We start from the raw sequence: 21,807 nt of genomic DNA, 5'->3' as shown, positions 1-21,807 counted from the left end.
ACATCTCTGTCCAGATGACAGACTGAGCTCTCCGGCCTCCCCAGACAGCCCACCACAAGGATATGCAAGCTTCTGTAAGTGCATCTCTAGCTTGGTGGGGCACTGGATTCCACCGGAGTCCAATTCTAGGAGACACTGAGGCCCAAGAAGTAAGAGACGTGCACCCTCCTGCATTATTTCATTGGCAAAGCAAGTAATTCCTACGCAAGCAAATCCGAAAGGGCAGCTTAAACATCAGGTCCCTCACAAGAGGCCTCCAGTGCTACAGGAGTATGTCACACGTCTCAGTGGTACACAGAAGCCGTCATCGCTGAAACAGTGAGAGCTCTCTCCAGTTTCACGGAGATGCAGGTCAACAGGAGAGAACGGCTCCCTCACCAAGCTGGCTTCTCACTGGGAATCTGTTAGGGTTGCCTACCAATAACAAACAGGAAATCACATGCAGACTCAGTATCTTAATTTACTCGCATTTAATATGGTAAATATAGTACAAGTTTATCACAGCATTTCATTACAGAATATTAATTCAGTATGCGATTTTCCATGCGTAGAGGGTGCATGGCAGCGATGAGTGACAATGATGGCACTGCAGTGACTCAGGTTCCAGGCATCCTTTACTCAGGACATTCGAGGGTGAGACAAGGATTTATGGGCTGCTGCTTGCTTTAGGGAATGCAAGCCCGGAGAGCAGACAAGAGAGACATTGAGGGAGAAGTGGAGAAAAGGAGAGTAAATGACAAGGCTGGTGCCTACTCACTGCCTTATCTCTTACAACCAGTCTCCAAGAGAACATCCTAACTGCATCTCAAAACCGTCTTTCCAAAGCAAGGGAGGCAGAACCACATGTTCTCCACTGTGTGTCTCTCCTTTGCCAGAGATCTGCCCTTCAGGAAGTGGGGGCTGCCCTATTTGCCATGTGCAGGAGCACCCTTGACATTGAAAAAGCTGCAGACTGAAGAGCAGGCCTTGGGCAAGTCGAGGAGAACCAGGGTCCAGAGAAAGGCGCTGTGGCTGCACCTGCTCGCATCTGTGCAGAGCAGGTGGCCACAGCAGCAGCCGGAACAAGGCAGCATCTGGTAAAAGTGCATGACACAGTGCCTAGGAGCTGTGGCTGACACGACGCATCTGTCCCCAGACCACACTTGGAGAAACACTACACAGTGCACTGTTCCCACAGGTGTGTATGAGCCAATGCCTGGGATGCCTCCTCTAGACACTCTGTCCTCTCCCAGGTCCAGATGCCCTGGGCTCCACATGGACTGCACTTCTCCCCCTGATATCACTGGAGAGGCACCTGCTGAGTGGTAGGCCACGGAGGGGCCTCGGTGCCACCTGCCAGGCCATGGGGCTACTCCTGTCCAGTTGCTCTGCCAACCCAGGGGTTCACTGGCATTTGGAGGCCCAAAGAACCTCTCTCTTGAATGCTAAACCCAAATCTTCTTTCCTGTGGCTGCCCACTTTCCCCACTCAGTTACAAAGGGGCGATATGTTGTATAAGAGAGAAAGAAAAAGGTGAATTCCAAAAAAACCATTAAAAGATGCTGACTTTCGGCTTATTAAACTGCATGTAAAGATTCTTGTGTCTGTATAATTTACGATCCATAAAGCAGTAGGGAAATATTTGATAAACAAGCTAATTGAGCCATAAGTAGATCTAGAGTTAAAAAAAATATATGGAATTAAGCATAGAAGGCCACACTATCAATAAATTGTGAGAAGACTGCAGAGAGAGATGAGAGTCTTCCCACCTTAGAAAGTGATGTGTTAGCAGTGTTTTGAGTTTCCCTGACACGAGTGAGATAAGTATCCCCTACATCACAATGTATCACCCGGTTAGGAACATGCCTGCTAAATAAAAAATCAGGTTCAAAATTACAATAAAAAAAGTCAGACCACCCATCCGATTCCACTCTTTTAAAAGTGCCTGCTGTGCCTGACCTGCAGCTAGAGAGAGCCCTCCCTGTGGTCCTCAGGGGGCTTCTGTTTAACTGAATTCATAATTTAATAATAGAGGCTGTTAGAGGATCTGTGAATTCAAAAGTAAGGGACGGGAAGATTCTACAGAAAGCAGGACATTTGGACAATTGCCACTCAGGCATTCAATATTTATTGAATACCTGTCTTAGACAGAGCACTTTGCTAACTACTGCAAAGTGCAAAGATGATAAAAAATGCTTTTGCCCTCTGGAAATTCATGGTCTTCTATGAGAAATGATGGATAAGCAAATAATCCCAATAATTTGTAGAAAGCAGCTTTTTTGTTTCATTAATTGGGGCGAAGAATGGTGAAAGCCAGAATGGTCTCTGGAGTAAGTAAACCCTATCTCTATGGCAAACTTAGTGTTAAAACAAACAATAAAGTGAACTGACTTCAGTACATCACACACACACACACAGTTAACTTCCTGAAACACAATTCACAATCATCAAACCCTCCCTGGCCACCACTCCTGAATGTGACCCCTGTCCAACCTGTCCTGAGTGTGACACAGAGCTGACATGACCACGGAAAGGAGGTAGAAAGAGAGACAAACTCACAGTAATTGAAGACGTGCCTCTGAGGCTCTAAATTGACTTCTCATTACTTACTCTCTTGAATTTCCTACTGGGGTAAGCGAGCAGGAATGGGGATTCTGAACTGTCCTGAGCCCAGGGCCACATCTCCCAGCCACTTCCTCTACAGGGCCCCAGCCAAGGCCCAACCAAGCGCCAACCAAGTGGTAAGAGGCTCCGTAGGGAAACAGGCCAATGGACAAGGGAGAGTCGCTTGAAGGAAACAAGTTGCCTTTTGCTTAATCAAAAATACTTACTAATATTAAAAATGGATGTCCTCCAAATATTAAATATTGTTAGTTGGTCAAGAAAACATCCACTAGAACTAAGTATCAAATATGAATCCTATGAGTGGCTATTGGTTATAAGCTTGCGGGACAAAGACAGCAGAAAACTTTTTCCTCCTTCTCCTCCTCTCTGTTTATCATCTCCCACCTCCCCCTTTATTAAAAATAAGGAGCAACGGCTCCAATGAATGACTGCCAACTACTACAGAGGCTCACACTTGAACTCTCAAGGAGAAGGAGTTCACCAAGGAGAAAGCTAAGCAAGATCCCCCAGGTGGGAGGCCAGAGGGGACAGGGACTGCCAGCTCCCTGCCTCGCCCAGCTCTGCCGTCACACACAGGACACATGGGCTTCGCCTACTGTCCCTCCTAAAACCGCGGCCGGTTACAGATGCTCTGACTGCTAAGTGCTCCTTTGCTGCGTTTGAACACATCGTTATTAGCAGCGCAACTCGTGTTTATGGGTCACGGTGCTCCATTTCCGCACACGTGTATGCTGAGTACTGATCGCAATGCAGTCATTAGCACTTCCTCTTCTTTGATGCGACTTTCTAATTGAAGCCTTGGAGATTCTGTCTTCTGTTTGCTCACAAAATACACACCAGGTTGTGAACTAAAGTCACTCCACTGTGCTGGCTAATACCACAAACTTACTCTTTTGCTGTAACTCTGATTTGGTACCCACTATCCAATCCCTCTAGCCTTCTACAACTACCCCCCCAGCTTCTATAAATCGCCATTCTGTGTTCAGAGTGAGCTACTTTTAGCTTTACACATGAGGGAAAATAATTGGTATAAAGTATATATATATATATAGTCTTAAATGTTGTACCGGTGTACAACTAAATTGGTTTACTGTAATATCATATATACAATAAGATCAATGTATTGTGTTTTTATCCTTTGTGAATTAAAGACTGTCGCTTTTTTATAAATAAAAATTAGTCACTGTTCCTGCTTAACCCACTGGAAGAATTAGAGGGCTGATGCTTGAGTCAACACCAATTAGACTAAACCAGACAGCTTCCCTCTGAACTCCCATCTAAGATGACAATGCAGGAGACTCTGGGCAGTGGCACTGAGCTGAAAAGCCGAGGGAGAGGCTCTGTTTTCATTCCAAGTGCCTTCCCTCGATGGTTCCCCGGGGCTGCGCCTGAACCCGCCTCTTCCTCCTCCTCTGCTTGACCACCAGTCCCTCGTCATCCTACCCCTAACGCCAATGCAAGACTGTAGTAGCATGAACTCTGCAGTTGATAACCGTGTACTAAAACGACTTGGATGCACTTGCCTCAGATTGGAGTGACTTTACAGCACTGTTTATACAGGAAAATGCATTCTTGCTTTTCAAAAGAAGCGTTCTGGGCTCCCAAAGGTCATCAGAATGTTGGACACTCGGGTGTTCAAGAAGCTAAAGGACAAGGATTCAGCAGAGAGGTCCACAGGGCTGGGATTTTCTTACTCTGTGTGGCGGGGTGAGGACAGTGGGAGGCGAGCACAGGTCAAGTCTTTTATTTCTTTGAATTTTACAGTAGATAATGCCAAAGGGTGCCTGGCTATTTTAAATGTCAGCTTTACCTTTTGTTGATGAGTTCACAGCATAATCTCTTTCTAAAGGTCTACCAGAAGTTAGCGGGTGAGATCTGTCTTGATATGGAGAGTGTTCTGTGTAAATAATTATGAAGAAAGTAGACGTGTTCCTCATGGCGTAAAGTCCAGGAAAGGTATAAAGATACACCAAAAGGACAAAGTGGGGGAGTTTATTGTTTTCAGTATTTGGGATCAGGAGCTTCAAATGGTGTAGTCTTGGGTTGGAAGTTCGATGGTGTTTGCTGTACCATTAAAACTGCATTTGAGGTTTTCTCCAGGACTCGTCTGTGTTTCTCAGCATTCTATGTTCCAAAGCTAACCTCCCAGCTGGCAGTGTCCACCTTTTTTCTGTCACCACTTTCCCTCCAATCTCCTGCCCGTCACCCACTGACACTCTCTTATTGATGCCAGATTCGCAGCATCTCTCTTAGAAGTTGTCCCTACACAAAAATCTTCATCCCATTACCCTTGCCAAACGACTTCTATCTTTCACTTTTCTAGAACGAGTGAAACACTGGTTTTAAAAGGCCTTTGGTGGAAACCCCAAAACAGTTCCATTTTCCCCCCAATCCTGTCTGTCACCCAGGGGTGGCAGACACATCTGACAGCTAACACTGGTGTCCAGGAGGCATTGTGATTGCACAGGAAATCAATGCTTCCACTGTTTTAGTTTCCTTTCATGTTGTGGAGGCAAGTGAAGTGGAAACGAAGCAACCAGAGATTGAAAACTTCTCATTCTGATTATTTGAAAACAAGCTTGTTGAGTTTTCCACTCGGAGGACACTCTGGGTTTGGGTTTTTTGGAGCTGTGCTAAAGCGAGCTTTGAGTGCGGCCCCTCTAGCACTTGGAAAGCTGTTCAAAGGTGCAAACAAACTCTGCCAACAGAGGGAAGAGAGCAAAGGAAACAGCAGGAGAACCGGACCCTCACGTGAAGGAGAGAGAAATACTATTTCTCATTTCAAAGGGTGCTTACCTCTGAGGATTGCTGCTGCCCTCCCAAAGGCCCACATCTAAAATAGATGTTAGTTTTTCCAGGAATCAGAAATACGACACATTTTCTCAAAGTCCCATCCCAGCACCGCTGAACAGATCCTTGACTATAATGAAAGATGGCCGAGACCCAGCCCAGGGTGGGGAGACTGAACTGTAGTCTCACGTCCAAGCCAGGAGGAGACGGTAAGCAAATACCCCTGCGGACCCTGCAGGACGGCCTGGCAAACCCCAGATGGGAGAATCCATTTGCCCACTTCCCTTGCTAGAGTGTGGGCCCTGCTCTGTCACACCCTAGCAGACCACCTGCTTCTGTGAGCACTTCCTGCAGGGCTCAGCTGGGGACAGACAGACAGGACCTAGGATCAGACATGTGCCATCAGTTTTGCATTCTTCCAGGGCTTTTCCCACACTCTGACATGGAGCAGTGGTGAGGGACCACTGGACACGAGTGACACAAAACGACGAGATGTCCCTGGCTTCCCTACGCCAGGGAGGCTTCCAAAATGCAACAGAAGGAGCAAGAGCTTTTCTCCAGAGATTATTGTCAGACAATTTGAGAAACATCGTGAGGACACCACAGAAGGCCCTGATGGGATCAGATTCTAATGGCTGCACAGTGAGTGACGGGCAGGCTCTGCAGCAAGGACAGGGACGTGTCCATCAGGGACAGACCACACACGCCAGCGATGAGCTCAGGGATCCCTGTCGCTGAGTGACACTGCAGCTGTCACCAGGCAGCACAGCTCATTACGCATATGTTTGCAGGGATTCTGGTGCAAACAAACTTACTGCACTGCCAGTCATGTCAGAGTACCACACGTGCAATGTGCACAGTCCGCAACATTGAGAATGACAACAAATTACTGTTTGGGTTTATGTGTTCGCTGTACTCTTTGTCATTTTGCCATGTACTCCTTCTCCATATAAAAGTTTCCTATCGAATAAGACACTGTGTGATGCCCACGGCAGTCTCACACAGCTCCTGTCTGACTGTGTCTCTGGGCTCTACACCTGTCCCTGGTGCTTGGTTTAATCTTACGTGGCTTTGTTTGTTGTGGCCCTTGGAGCAATAGGCTGCACCACAGATAGACAGGTCACAGAACTCAAGCGGGCAGTAGGCTCCACCCTCCAGGTTTGTGGATGTCCATGCCACAGGACCACACTGCAAGGACACCTCCTGGCCATGCGTGTCTCAGGAAGCATGACTGTTCCTTTGGCTGTTTCCATTCCTTTATACTCTTGCTGGGGCCTCAGTTGTGCCCTGTAGGGAGATCCCCCATCATTTTACTACTAAGTCTCCTATGTGCGGATCCTTATTTTAATCTCTGCTCTTGGTGAAAACCCAAGCTAAAGTTAGGAGGAACATATTCCTATTCAAAGCACTCACCCGTAGGGGTTTTGAAGTAGAAATTCCAATTTGTTTTAAAGCTGTAGAGAAAACAAGACTCACAGAGGAGCACAGAGAGTGGAATTAAGATTTTATTCAATGCCATCAAGCCTCGTCTACAGAAGTCATCACTGAGGACTGCTCCTTCTCCTGCTACCATTCTATTGCTTCTTTCCTTTAAACTACCTCAAAGAATCGCAACTTAAAAAGCTCGCTCTCTGCCTCCCTGTCTCCCTCTCTCTCCCTCTCCTCTCCCTCTCTCTCCCTCTCTCCCTCTCCCCTGATCAAAGTGCCCTGTCTTAGGCTGAGTGCACCTTAGGCTGCGCTTTCCCAGAATCCTATTCAACCTTCTTCAGGTTCCGTCATGCAGGGTCCACTGGATCGCTTTAAGATTTGGAAATGACCAAAATTCAAATCCTCTAATGCGTCTGATGGAAAACCTGAGGCTCAACATGGCAACACAGCTAAGCCAAGGTCCTGCGTACAAACGTTTCACAGCCAAGACGTTGCCTTTTCTACTGACTTCATCCAAATGAAGAAACAGAATGAGTTGTTTCTATAAGCACACATTTCATCAACAAATGCAATACTTCCCTCGTGATATGTCTTCTCAGTATTTTGTTTTATTCTTTTCCCCAAAACATAGCAATTCATATATTCTATTCTACTAATCAAACTCGCACAAGTCATCGTGCTTCATTTGTCTAATGCCCCCATACAGTCACAGAAAAATCTTCTGAGATATTTTCAATAATGCAGGGAGTCAACATACATTATTTCAAAACTCAACCAGAGTGCCAGGAGCAGCACGTTTGGATTTAGACAAAGACGGTGCACATGCACCATAGCAATAGAAGTGAACAGTGCTGGGTTATCAAATCCGTTCTGTGCTTCGTCGCTGACTTAGGAATACCCTCTGGGTCTCTGGTGCAGAGGGTTCAGCTCATCAAACTCTTCAGTTTTCGCACACAGTCGACATCATTTAATGAATGTCTCCTCCTTTGCTTTATTTATTCTTCTTCAACTAGCTCACCTATGTCCCCATATATCATTTCCCTTCCCTCCATCCTCAACCAACTATTTAATGTAATTAATGTGTTTCATTTTAGTTAATGTGCTTTTACCATATTCAAAATTTATAATGCAAACATTTTAATTTACTTAAGTGGTATTATTTATCTCATTATACTGCCTATAATTTTCGCTAGGGATGGGTTCAAAGATCCGCACAGAATTTTGCTTTAGCTTAGAATATTGAAGTCTTAAGAGAACATTGTTCTGAAATGAACAATAACAAAAACAAAGAAAATCTATGAAACTAGCTTTGTCGGATTTCTTTAAAATCCCTTGGTTTATTTTTGAGTCCTGGTGTGGGCTGAAGTCTGAAACCAGTGGAGTAAACGGAATTTCATGGTGACAAACTCCTCCGAGATGCAGACTGCTTTTCCTTGGCACCCTGCGCAGAGTCATAGCCATTACAGTGAGTACAGACAACTCACGAAGAGGCACATCAGCGCAGAGAATAGGCTAGTGTGACTGTTTGCAACCCTTGAGGGTCTCAGACACAATTCTCACTTGCCAGATCTCTCTCTTGAGCCTCTTGCTCGTGCCTGAGAAAGCGCCCCCTGTTGATGAAAGTGCAGAACTGTTGCTGTGGAACGGGTATCAGTCCACCAGGGAAGGCAGCCTTCTCCAGGTAAGGCCGAAGCCACCTTCCTCCGCGCAAAGCAGGAAACCTTCCTGCTCAGGGGCCCTAGGAGGAGAGGAGCTGCCACTGGAGAAGGGGTAAAATAAAATCCAGCCCTTAGGCGAAACCTCCCCTTTCCTGCTGCAGGTTGGCTGTGACCCATGCAGGGCTAGAAACTCCTGCTAAAACAGGAAGCAGAGTGCTGTCCAGCAGCCCCTGGGCAAGATGCCACACCTGAAGGGGGGGTTCCATTGTTGATGGGAGAGGAATAAGACTATTGAGGTTCATTTGCTGAGGTCTGTGCTGAGGGACCAACAACTAGGGAGCACAAGTATGCTGAAAGATACAGTCCACTTCCATCTCCAATGTCCTTTTGCATAAAATGTCCAAAGTCTAGTGAAAAATAAAATCACACAGGACACAACCAAGTATGAGGAAAGGAACCACCATCAAGAGTTAGACCAGGCAACAGAACCAGACTCAGAGATGGTGCTTACGTTGAAACTATTCAGTGGGGACTTTAAAATACCTGCAATAAAAATGGAAATAAGAACATGGATGAACAGTAGAGACGAGCATGAAACACAGCATCTAGGCTGAAGATCGCGTTAAAGAGCCGTATTTACAGACTGGATGCGTTAGAGCAAATTGTCAAATTTTCCAAACTGAAATAGAAATATAAAAATTTGCAGGCTGGTACTGTGGTGCAGTTAAGTAAGCCACAGCCTGAAGCACTTGCATCCCATATGGGCGCCAGTTCAAGTCCCAGCTGCTCCACTTCTGATCCAGATCTCTGCTATGGCCTGGGAAGCAGTAGAAGATGGCCCAAGTCCTTGGGCCCCTGCACCCACGTGGGAGACATAGAAGAAGCTCCTGGTGTCAGCCTGGCCCAGCCCTAGACATTGTGACCATTTGGGGAATAAACCAGAAGATGGAAGATTCCCTCTGTGTCTCCTTCTCTCTGTAACTATGCCTCCAAATAATTCAAAAGATGGCTGTCCATCTCATTCAAAAAAAAAAAAAAAAAAGTGAAAAAAAGACAAGGGCCAGCCACTGTAGTGCAGTGGGTTAAGCTACAGTTTGCAAAGCCAGCAGAGTCCAGTTCAAGTCCTGGCTGCTCCACTTCTGATTCAGCTCCCTGCTAATGCACCTGGGAAGAAGTAAATGCCAGCTCAAGGACTTGGGCCTCTGTTACCAAGTGAGAGTCTGGGATGGAGTTCCCAGCTCCTGCTTCCAGCCTGACCCTCTGGATGTTGTGGCCAGCTGGGGAGTGAACCAGTGGTTGGGAATCACTCTCTCTCACTCTCTCACTTTTCCTTTCAAGCAAATAAATAAATCTTTTTTTATTTTTATTATTTAATAAATGTGAATTTACAAAGTACAACTTTTGTATTGTTGTGGCTCCCCCCCCCACCAGCCTCCCTCCCTCCCGCAGCCCTCCCCTCTCCCACTCCCGCTCCCATCCCACCCTTCATCGAGTTTCATTTTCAATTACCTTCAAATAAATAAATATTTAAAAAGAAAAAAAAATGGAATATCTAACATCATTGTTAAGTGGTCTAACACACGTATAACTGAAAGGGAAAGCTTGTAAAAGATTTGAAAATGAGTCAGTACTTTACAAAATTAAAAAAAAAATTATAAACCACAGAATGGGGAAGCTCAAAGAACCCGAAGCAAGATAAGTAAGAATAACACACATAGGTTAATCAAACTCCTAAAATCCCAAGATGAATACAAAGTATTAAAGGCTGACTCAGCTTGAAACACCTTGCATATAAAGAACAGAGGTTATAATCATCCCAGAGAAATACAGTCCTTATTTGAGAGCTGTTTTACTTTTAATATAAGTATCTAACGCTATACAGTACTTAGTTGTGCTCAACGAATTCTGATAAGCCATTTATTTTCATTCAGTTCAAAATCCTCTCTAATTTTTCTCATTTACAATCCAGAAGAAGAGGGAATGACATATAACCAAGTAACATTCAGACCAAAACTCTACAGGAATGCTAAAGCAGAAAGAATGTAACAGGTAAGTGTGTAACTAGAAAAAAAAAAGTTCTGTCAGATTTTTCTTTACTTTAAATCTCTTTAAAAGACAAATAAAAAAAACAACAACAATAGGTCTTGGAGAGTACATGAAGTAGTAAAATGCATGACAGCAACAGCACAAAGCAAACATGGAGAAAATGGAGGTGCACTCCACATTCTATACTACATGAGGAGACAATATTATTTGCAGATATGCCATTATAAGCTAATGAAGTCTATCTGGAATTCCAGAGCAATCATTAGAAAATGACAAGGAAAAAAGGAATGCAATTAATAACCCAAAATTGTAAATTGAACAAAATAATGAAGATGATTCCAAGCAGGCTGGAGAAAGGAAAATCGGAACAGAGAGCAGGTGACACAACAGGAAGCAGGTGGCACAACCCCCACAAACCAACACCTGCTTTTGAGTGATCAATCTAAACACTCAGAAGGCAGATGGAGGCTGTGCGCTCACACAAAAAGCCACACCCAGAGCTGTGCACACTACAGGACACACGTGTAAAGGGGGAGATCACACACCCTTAAAACAGCGATGAAAAGAAACCAGTGGTTATATAACTATTATTAGAGGTATATATATATATATATATATATTATTTTTTTGACAGGCAGAGTGAACAGTGAGAGAGAGAGAGAGACAAAGAGAAAGGTCTTCCTTTTCTGTTGGTTCATCCCCCAATAGCCGCTGTGGCCGGCGCTGTGCTGATCCGAAGCCAGGAGCCAGGTGCTTCCTCCTGGTATCCCATGGGGTGCAGGGCCCAAGCACTTGGGCCATCCTCCACTGCACTCCTGGGCCACAGCAGAGAGCTGGCCTGGAAGAGGAGCAACCAGGACAGAATCTGGCGCCCCAACCGGGACTAGAACCCGGGGCACCGGCACCGCAGGCGGAGGATCAGCCTAGTGAGCCGCGGCGCCAGCCTCACTAGAGGTATATTAAAAACAGAGCATTTTACTAGGGAACAAAATCAATTAAAATTTAAAGCACTTTCACCTCAACAGAAGTGGAATGCAGTCAGTTTCAAGTTAGCATGGTACATTCACCAAAAAATACTATAATCTGACCCACAGAGCAAATTTCAAAGAATTTAAAATAAGAAAATAAGGGACCAGCACTGTGGCACAGCAGGCTAAAGTCCCAGCCTGCAGTGCTGGGATCCCATATGGGTGCTGGTTCGAGTCCTGGCTGCTCCACTTCTGATCAGCTGGAAAGCAGCAGGGGCTTGCCCAAGTCCTTGGGCCCCTGCACCCTCATGGGAGATCTGGAAGAAGCTCCTGGCTTCAGATTGACTCAGCTCTGACTGTTGCAGCCATTCGGGGAGTGAACCAGCAGATGGAAGATCTCTCTCTTTCTCTATCTCTACCTCTCTCCCCGTAATTCTTTCAAATAAAAAAAAAAAAAACTTCTAAAAAATAAAATCATAAAATACATAAAATTCAGCATGACAGAATTAAATCACAAATAGAAGTGTAAATAACAGCAAGAATAGATACATTTCAAGTGATCACAAAGTGAACAACACATTATTATATGCCATGGTTCAAAGAAATCACAAGAAGTCTTACAATGCATCTACTCTTACATCAGATGCTTATATTACAAAATGAAGATCCCTCAAATGATACTGGCTTCCACTTTAATAAACTGACAAGAAAAAACGAAAAAGCAAATTAATTCAAGTGGAACCAAAGAAATAGTAAGTACAACATTAATAAAATTGAAAAAACTAAAGAAAAAAGTGAATAGGGCGAGATTTATTTTTGTTTTTATTTTATATTTTAATTTTTTAAAATATTTATTTATTTATTTATTTGAAAGTCAGAATTACACAGAGAGGGAGAAAGAGAGGCAGAGAGACAGAGACCCCAGGATGAGACTGTTTAAAAAGCTCAAGAAACTAATAAAACTCTGGTCAGACTGATGACAAGAAATACAGTTTACCCACATTAGGAAGGAGGGAACACAAACACCTCTTACATGCTCTAAGAAAATATTGAGGAAATGGGGCCGACGCTGTGGCACAGTGGGTTAATGCCCTGGCCTGAAGCGCCGGCATCCCATATGGGCGCGGGTTCTAGTCCTGGCTGCTCCTCTTCCAATCCAGCTCTCTGCTATGGCCTGGGAAAGCAGTAGAAGATGGCCCAAGTGCTTGGGCCTCTGCACCCACATGGGAGACCCAGAAGAAGCTCCTGGCTCCTGGTTTCAAATCAGCGCAGCTCTGGTCATTGCAGCCATCTGGGGAGTGAACCAGAGGATGGAAGACCTCTCTCACTCTACCTCTCCTCTCTCTGTGTAACTCTGACTTTCAAATAAATAAATCTTTAAAAGAAAAAAAACAGAATGAGGAAATGACACAGCCAACTTCACATCTCCTCCCTCTCTCTCTCTCTCTCTCTCTCTCTCTCTCTATATATATATATATATATATATATACATAGTTATATAGATACATATAGTTATGGAGTATATATAGTATATATATTGAGTGTGTGTGTGTGTGTATATACACACACACACACACATATATATATATACACAAACATATGCACACACTCAATAACTACACAGAAAGGAAAATTCCGTGAAAAACATAAACTACCAAATCTCACCCAGGAATATACTTATAACTTGAGTTACCTAATAACAAACAAATCAAAATACAATTCTTAAAAACAAAACTATAAGCTCAGGTTATTTATGGTGGATTCTATCAAATATTTCAGGAATAAATGATATAAATGATACATAAACTCCTCCATAAGACAGAAAATATACAAGTGATAAAATAGAGTTTGTGACATTTTCCATCACATTTTATGAGACCACATCATACCAATTATAACTGCCAAGGACATTACAATGAAAGAAAACTAAAGGCCAAAATACCTAACATGAACTCAAAATCTTTAACAAAATATTATGAAATCAAGTTTAGAAACATGTAAGAACTAATAATTAGTGGCTCTCCCAGTAATGTGTTTTTCAACACTTGAAAATCAATCAATGTAATTTACCCACAATTACAGAGTTCAACAAACTATAAACATATGAAATTGTTTTAATAGAAGGCACTAGACAAAATTAAAATACACTCATAACAGAAATTTTTATTAGACTGTGAGTTCCCTCAAACTAATAATTTATGAGAAACCTATGCTAAATACTTTACTTAATTGGCAACGATAGAATTCTTTATTTCTATGATAAAAAATAAGTAAAAACTAGTATGTCCAATCCCAAGGCTTCATATTAAACTTGATATTGGTGTCCTAGGAAATTCAAATAGAAAACAAAAATAAATACATGATGTACAGTTTGGAAAAGAGAAATGCAACTGACTTTATCAACAATATATACTCTACTTAAAAATAATTTCAAGAAACCTAGAGAAAAACCCACTCAAACTAATAAGTTATTTGGCAAAGACACAGGAGACTAGTCAAAACTCCTCTGTATTTATGTGTGCTAGAAAACAAAATACATGACTTTAATTTTTAAAGTTAATATGTTTGTAATTTTGTTCCAACAATGACCATGAGATAATCAGTAATCAAATGAACAAAATAAATTCAAGACCAATACACAGATCCTAGAAACTATTGTTGGGAAATTCAAATAAATGAAGAAACTCCCCTTACTTATGGATCAGCAGACTCAACGTTATTAGGATAGTTCTTGTTCTTACTGTATTGAATGATCTACAAACTCATGGAAGTTCACCACAAACAGCAGCAGTATCTTTTTTCTGTCAACTAAGATGCTTATTCTTGAAATTTTATTGATAAGAAAAGACAAAGAATAACAGAAACCATTTCAGGAACAGCAACAAAGTTCGAAGACTCACACTATCGGATGTCAATATCTACTGTAAAGACATAGTAATTAGTAAGCTCAAAAGAATTTTGTGGATTTGATTGGAGAGCTAGGTAGACACAGACCGACCCATTAAGAAATGAAATATATTGAAATACACCCACATGCATAGGCATACGTGGCTCCAAGTTAATTCTATTAAGAAAAGATTGTTTCTTAATTGGTCCAGGAATAATTGGACATTCATGTGACTTAGAAATTTTGCCTTGAATACTACCTAATATCAAACACACAAATTACTGCAACACAATCATAGGCATGAATTTAAGTATTTAATATATAAAATATTCAGAAAATTTGTAACACAAAGTATTTCCTAGATATAATACCAAAAGTACAAGTCATTAAAGAAACCATTACATACACTGAACTACAGGAAAATTAAAAATATATGATATCAACAACACTGTTAGTTTTTATTTATTTTTTCCATCTTATTTGAAAGGCAGGGAGACAGAGACAAGCAGAGAAAGATGAGTTCCATCTACTGGTTCACCCCACAAGTGCCCACAAGCACCAGGGCTGGGCCAGGTGGAAACAGGAGTCCATACGGCCATCCGGGAATCCCATGTGGGCACTGAACCACCACCTGCTGCCTCTCAGGTACGCATTAACAGGAAGGAGGAATCAGAGCAGAGCTGAGACTCACACTCCAGAACTCAATGCAGGCACCACGAGCAGCATCTTCATTGCTGCTCCAAATGCTTCCCCCACAATGACTGTTGGAAAATGAAAAGAACAGTCTCAGACTGTGAGACAATGTTCATAAACACATATCTAACAGAAGCCTTATATTCACAGTATGATGAGAACGCTAAAAATTCAACACAAGAATACAACCAACCTCATACACAAAGGACAACAATACTGCCTGTGATATTTCAACACAGACAATAAGCAAATTGCTGATAAAACAAGAAATCAATGCTCCAAAACATAGCTATCAAAAAAAAGTAAATTAAATCCAGAGGGATTTATCAGTAAAGACATAGCCCAGTTTTAGACAGAACTAAAAATCTCTCACTTTAACAAGTGTTGAAATCGTAGAGCAACTGGAAATTCTACACATTGCTAATGGACATATAAAATGATGTGATCACTTGGAAACCAGTATTGCAATTTCTCATAAAATTAAGCATACTCATTCCATATGACCCAGCAATTCCATTGCCAGCTATTTACTTAAGGAAAATGAAAATGCTCGTGCAGAATTCTGCTTACAGATATCTAGAGCTGGTCATTCCGAACAGCCCAGATCGGGAAGTGACACAGATGAACACCAAGTGGTAAATGATGGCATTTTGGCTCTGGCCTGATAACAGAACCCTGCTCAGCAATCTAAGAGGTGCCAATACTTCCAAGGGACAAATCTTGACAACAACTCAGAGAGAAAGGAATCCACGTGGTGTGATCCTATAATATTACAGAAATTTCGGCAAGTATTGTAGAATGAGTTAAGAAGAGTTCTCTCCCACCCACCCCAACATAAACACAACAGTCTTTTTGTTCCCTCTGGAGTTGATTGTGTGCACAATATATTGGGACACCAATTACTTGGCTAGAAGAAAAGGCACTTCAGTTTCTTCTGGTTTTGTTTAAAGCCCATGTGTTATTTAACATGCCTCTCTGAAATTCTCTCAGATAATCCCAGACTTGTCAAAAAGAGGAGAGAGAAGAATCTAAAGAGTAGTGATGGAGCGATGCATTCAACAGACCGAGGAACAAACTCCACAGAGACTGCTGGTTGGATGCTCTCGGGACTCGGGTGTGTCTCATGCACCTGCCTCCTCCCTCCATCCTCAGACCCCTGCGGTGGCTGCGGTGGAAAGCAGCTGGGGCAGGAGTGCTCAGCAGGGACCCACAGCAGCAACCCTGCAGTTCTTGCATGCACTCCGCCCTGAGTCTCGCGGCAACCGTCCCTCGGGCTTGCGGAGGGGCCCTGATCAACCGTCCTGATGAACTCGCACACTGGACACTACCTGCTGAGGTGAGACAACAAGACCATAACCGGGGGAACGGTCTGTTAAAAGGTGCTGTGCACCACATACCCAGAGGACCGCATGCTGCTAGGGCTAACTGGACAGTTCACACATTTCCCTTTGCATGGAACAGTAAGCAGGTAGAAGGAGTTTTTCTTACTGTCAAATTCCTTATAGTCTGAAAAACTGGTGTGCACTTTATTCTATTTCATGTGCTTCCTGAGTGGAAGTCAAAGCGGAAAAAGCAAAAGGGTATCAACCTAATTAGGAGAAGGAAGTGCCAGCAGTACACTTCCCATAGGAACTTGGCCTTCTCGTTTTAACGTGGACACCTAGGAGTAAAGCATTGATTTACTTAATATTTGCTTATTCACTATGCCATCGATGAAACAATTTTATTGCACCAGACACATCTCATTAATGGAGATAATCATTTGACCCTTAATATTCTCATAATGTTTTCTCTGGTAGGTACAAATTTTAAGTCTCTCTCTCTCTTTCTCTAACTACTTGAGTAGTCCCCAAAGAGATTAACTAATTTCAGTTCTCCAAAGTAACATACACGGTTATTTGTCTAAGTCAAACAGATGTACAAAAATGTACTCCACCACATATACACACGCCGGACCTCTGGTCTCTGATTTGCTAATGGACATCATTCTTTGGCAGTGAAGGTGGAGGACTAGCCACTTGGAAGGCCTTTCTGATATAATACGACTTAAATCTAGATAAAATATGATTTGAAAGACAGTTATGTAAGCAGCATTTTGGCACAACAGGTTAAGCTACTGCCTGTGATACCCCATTTGGCAACCCATATGGAGGCTGGCTCATGTCCCAGCTGCACTTCTGATCCAGCTCCCTGCTAATGCACCTGGGAAAGCAGCAGAAGATGGCTCAAGTGCCTGGGTCCCTGCACCCACATGGGAGACCCAGGTGATGCTCTTGGCCCTGGTCATTGCAGCCATTTGGTCACTGACCAAGTAGATAAAAGATCTCTCTCTCTCTCTCTCTCTCTCTCTCTCTCTCTCTCTTTCAAACAAATAAATACATTTTTAAAAACAATCTTCTAAGAAAAGGCATTTATAAGTTCACGAAAAATAAGTCTCCAAAGTGTAAAAATTAAGCCAAAATAGCAAGAGTGTGAGAAAGCAGCTGTGAATGAGCTGTGAATGGCAGGCGATGGCCCTGGGGACTGACCCTTTCAGAGCTGCTGAGACTGGCACCAGGACCATACACCCGCCATGAAGCGCAGGGGCTGAAGTGCCTGGATTAAGACTGAATCCCGAGGAGGTCCAAATCGTCTCAGACTAGCGACAAGTGCTGGGCCCGGAACCTGACAGTGTTCTCACAAGTTAAGGTCAACCAGACACACACAAAACACACCTAGAAAATATAACATGAATAACAGGAGAAACTACGAGACAATACAGGCACTAAGGACTTCAGAGAATAACAACATCAGAAAAACATAAAATAATATAAACTCTCCAAGAGAAAAAGAAGAAAGCGTTTGTGTAATTATAAGACTAGGAAAGGAACCAAGGAAAATTCTAGAAGAAAAGTATACAAGTAATAGGCAGATACCAAAACAACCAAGACATCACTAGGGAATTGGATGATGGATATGAAGGAACCACCCACATCGCAGTTCAGATATATCAGGAAAAAGAGAATACACAAGGCTGGTAAAGACCTAAAGAAAAATGAGAAAGTTTGCCTTCCACCTGTAAACTCGGAAGGAGAGCAGGGACTTATGATGTTAATGGTTTCTGCAGGGCAAAAAAAAAAAAAAAAAAAAAAAAAAAGGTATGAGCAGTGTTGAATGACATTTAAAAGACAGACTATATAATGATGCAGCATGTTTGTGGACTGGAAGTATAGGAAATACGGGAGAGATGATTTTGAGTTCCCTTTGCATTAACAATAAGCAAAACTTATAAACTTGCTATTAAAATCATAAACGATTCCATTACTTAACTTAATGATATGGATTACCTGTCAAAATAGCAGTCCTATTATATGTCGCTATGAAATTTACAATATTCACGGGCAGAAGTTTAGTATTTTTCATGCAGCAAAAATGCACCAATGCTTCTCTCTCTCTCTCTCTCTCTGCCTCTGCCTCTGCCTCTGCCTCTCAAATAAATAAATAAATCTTTTAAAAAATGCACTGATGATGTAAGGGAGGGGTGTATAGCCTCAGTTCTTGGTTTAATTTAGGGAGCGCAGTGACCCTAGTTAACAAATGCCCTTGGCCTTGATTTTCTAGTTGTTACTCTGCTTTTCCGTCCATAAACAGAACTGTGGTATCAAAGTCTTTAGAAGAAAAAGACCAGTAATTGACTCACCATGGTCTCAGTTTTCCCATTCACAAAATGGGGACGGTGTTAACTACCCAGGAATTCGTGAGATGGCTGAAGCAATATTTACCAAACACTTGACACTGTACGGGCCTAGGACATGTAAGTGGCCAAAAGAATCAGTCTGTTAACTGGGGGACATATAAATTAGCAGATGCACCGTGTTTGTTTCCTTTTCTGTTTCCTTCAGTTCAACTATTCTATCACGACAATCGTGATTTCTCTCCAAAGATTCCCTACGACAGTGACATGGATAGAAGATAGTGAATAAAAGAGTCTCTCCAAAGATTCCCTACGACAGTGACATGGATAGAAGATAGTGGATTGCATGAAGTGCCTCACATAGTCTGGAACAGGACGGCATCGTGGCCAGGCATTGTGGAGCGGCTGTTAAGTGGGATGCGGATGCTGGCATTCCAAGTCAGAGTGCTTGGGTTCCGGTTTTGCCTCCCCTTCTGATGCACACCCTGCATGGCAGCAGGTGGTGGCTCAAATACTTGGGACCCTGGCACCCATGTGGCCAGGCTGGATGGAGTTCAGGGATCCTGGCCCTGGCCTGACCCACTCCTGACTGTTGCATTATGGGAATGAATCATTAAAACATCTCTCTATATCTCTCTGTCTCCTTTTCTCGCTCTTTCTGTCACTCTTTCAAATAAACAAACTTCTAACACTAAATATGAGATTGGGATTAATGACTGGACTATTGCAAACTTTAAAACAGGGATGTCTCTAGTACCAGTCCCCTCGGCCTCAGCCTGGTTTATTCAGATCTGGGCTACACCTCTAACAGTCGGGACAAGCTACCTGCTCTAAGACAGGAGAGATGAGCGTGTCACTACACAGAGCTCCAGCACATGATGGTGGCATTACAGCTCAGCAACGGGCTGCATCGGAAGGCTCTGTGCAATTTTCATATCATGGAAAACAGTGGGACCATCCTACATGCTTGATATTTTAACCAACATCAGCAGAGACCATGGGAGTTTCTTTATGGAACAGTGCAGGGCTTTCTCTTCTATTGTCTACGAGTTCAATATAAATATCATTTTATTACAGGAGTGGTTTTGGTTATGAGCAGGGATGATGTAGTTCCTTATTTGACAGGGAAAGGAAGGAACTGGGCCAAAGTTACACAACTGGGAATAAAAAAATGCCCCCCACCCCCCAACTATCAGGGAGGGTCCCTGAAGCTGCCAAAATTCCTCCAGGCCACTGGCGTGATAGGATGATGTTCAGCAGGAGCCTGGTCTTGCTCGAGTTGGAGAACGTGCTCACAGCCCCGTCAGAGGCACCGCAAGGACCGTGGATGGGGGCTCAGGAGGTGGAACCGTAGCTCATCCGTTAAGTCAGCAGCGCGAAGGCAGCCAGAGTCCCTGGCAGCCAAGACTCGTGACCTTGCTGCAAATCCCACGTCCTTCAGGCCTATCCGTCCACTCCCAGCTCGCTCTGCTACACTGGGCTGTGTCGCACTGACACAACTCATATCCATATTCTGGAATCCAGACAGGATTCTGTGTGTCCTCCCCACGTGGCCCGGCATCACCCCGCCGTGCTTGTGGGCAGCCCTTCAGGAGGTCAATACGGGGCTGTGATTTATTGAGATGTCAGCTCCCTGACCGCAGTCAGAACCCGGAAAGACAAGCTACATCTTCCTCCCCTTTTTACAGCTGTATCGCCTCACGCAAGGAACCCTTCAAAGAGTTCTGTCCGGGGAATCGATACGCTTCTATATTTATAAGCCTAATCAGAGCCCATCTGCTTTTCTGCTAAACTCCTGTTCAATGACAGAGTCACATAATCAAAATTATAAACTTTATTGCATTGATTTTTTTGTTCTACTTGTTACTCGGACCGCAAAAAAAAAAATAATTAAATATTTTCATTTTAATAACTACGACTTGACACAAAATCATTTCCTTGGGAGTTATGTTGCTATTGTCAGGACTACGGCATCTTCTACTCCCAGTCCTGCTGTTTCTCATCCTAATTATGAGATTGCACAGGTTCAAGACTGGTTTTCAATGCTCTGCTCTCAGAAGGTAGCAGCTGTTCCCCGGGCCATGTACAGAAAACCAGTTGGCCGCCTGGAGCTGACCTTCCCGGGGCAGACCCACAGAGCAGATCTCCAGCTCCACACTGGGAGTCCTGCAGGTCAAGTATGAATACCTGCCTTTCCCCACAGTGCACCTGCTGCAATTTTGCTGAGGCAAGGGCCTCGTGCCCATGCGCCTGTGCCAGCAAGCACCTCTGAACCTTAAACCACGCTTCTTTCACGTACAGAGGGTGCGACAGAGCAAAGAAAGGTTTAATTGGCTCCATCACAGCATGGAGAGAGGGCTCAGAGAAGACAAAGAGGGCGTTCTACCTAGAAAGAAATAGAGCAAAATCGACACGGCATGTCACAAAGCAGAAAGCAGGCGGCACTGCAATCCGCCGACCTGTCAGGCTGCTGCGTCTTTCTGTGTGACGTGGCTCCTCATCTCACGCCACTCCCGCCCGTGCACACGTGTTGTGTGCTTCGCCGAGAAGGTGGTCGTGGAGGTAGAGCCAGCTCATCTCCACCTGCCACGTGCACGCAGCCACATGGACACCCTCTGTCTGTAGTCGGGCACTCTCTCCACCAGCACAGCTCCTCTGACCAGGCAGAACAACCAGCCCGAGGCACTGGCTCAGCACTGTCACAGCACTGTCACGGCACCTCTGACTGCCTCTTAGGCTAACATGAGCCACAGGAGGTCCCGACACCACAGCACAGGTGTCCTTTCCAACTCAGAGGCTTTCTCAGCCACAGGATTTCAGGATCCCAAGCTGGACTTCTGTCTCCTAGAATTCCCTTTCCCATAGCCAAATGGCCAGCCTATAGAAAATCCAAAGGGTAGCCACTGGAAAACCAGTATCTCAATTTTTGTTTGTGATAGGAAAAACTTCTTTTTAATTTTATTTGAGCATTTCTATCATTCTAGTAGACACAGATATAAAACAAATTATTCCTGTCTCAAAATTTACTTTTTATGTGTGTTTCTCACCATTCTCTGTGCC

General features: G+C 43.6%; 1 long non-coding RNA gene across 5 annotated transcripts in view; it reads right to left on the bottom strand.

The window, feature by feature from the left end:
* LOC149126003 (uncharacterized) overlaps window positions 1-21,807 on the bottom strand; it is a 611,412-nt gene that overhangs the window by 81,558 nt on the left and 508,047 nt on the right. For 4 of the 5 annotated variants that reach the window (XR_016235111.1, XR_016235110.1, XR_016235112.1 and 1 more), the window contains one exon: window positions 14,826-15,142. The exons of the other annotated variant lie outside the window; for it this stretch is intronic. This is a non-coding gene — a long non-coding RNA (uncharacterized LOC149126003). Of the gene's footprint in view, window positions 1-14,825; window positions 15,143-21,807 lie in introns of those variants that run through there. 5 annotated transcript variants of the gene reach the window in all.

Source organism: Oryctolagus cuniculus, chromosome 6, assembly GCF_051225735.1.
Source record: "Oryctolagus cuniculus isolate XC-2025 breed Fujian yellow rabbit chromosome 6, ASM5122573v1, whole genome shotgun sequence".
NCBI classification, from domain to species: domain Eukaryota; kingdom Metazoa; phylum Chordata; class Mammalia; order Lagomorpha; family Leporidae; genus Oryctolagus; species Oryctolagus cuniculus.
This window is presented reverse-complemented; position numbering and strand designations above follow the sequence as displayed.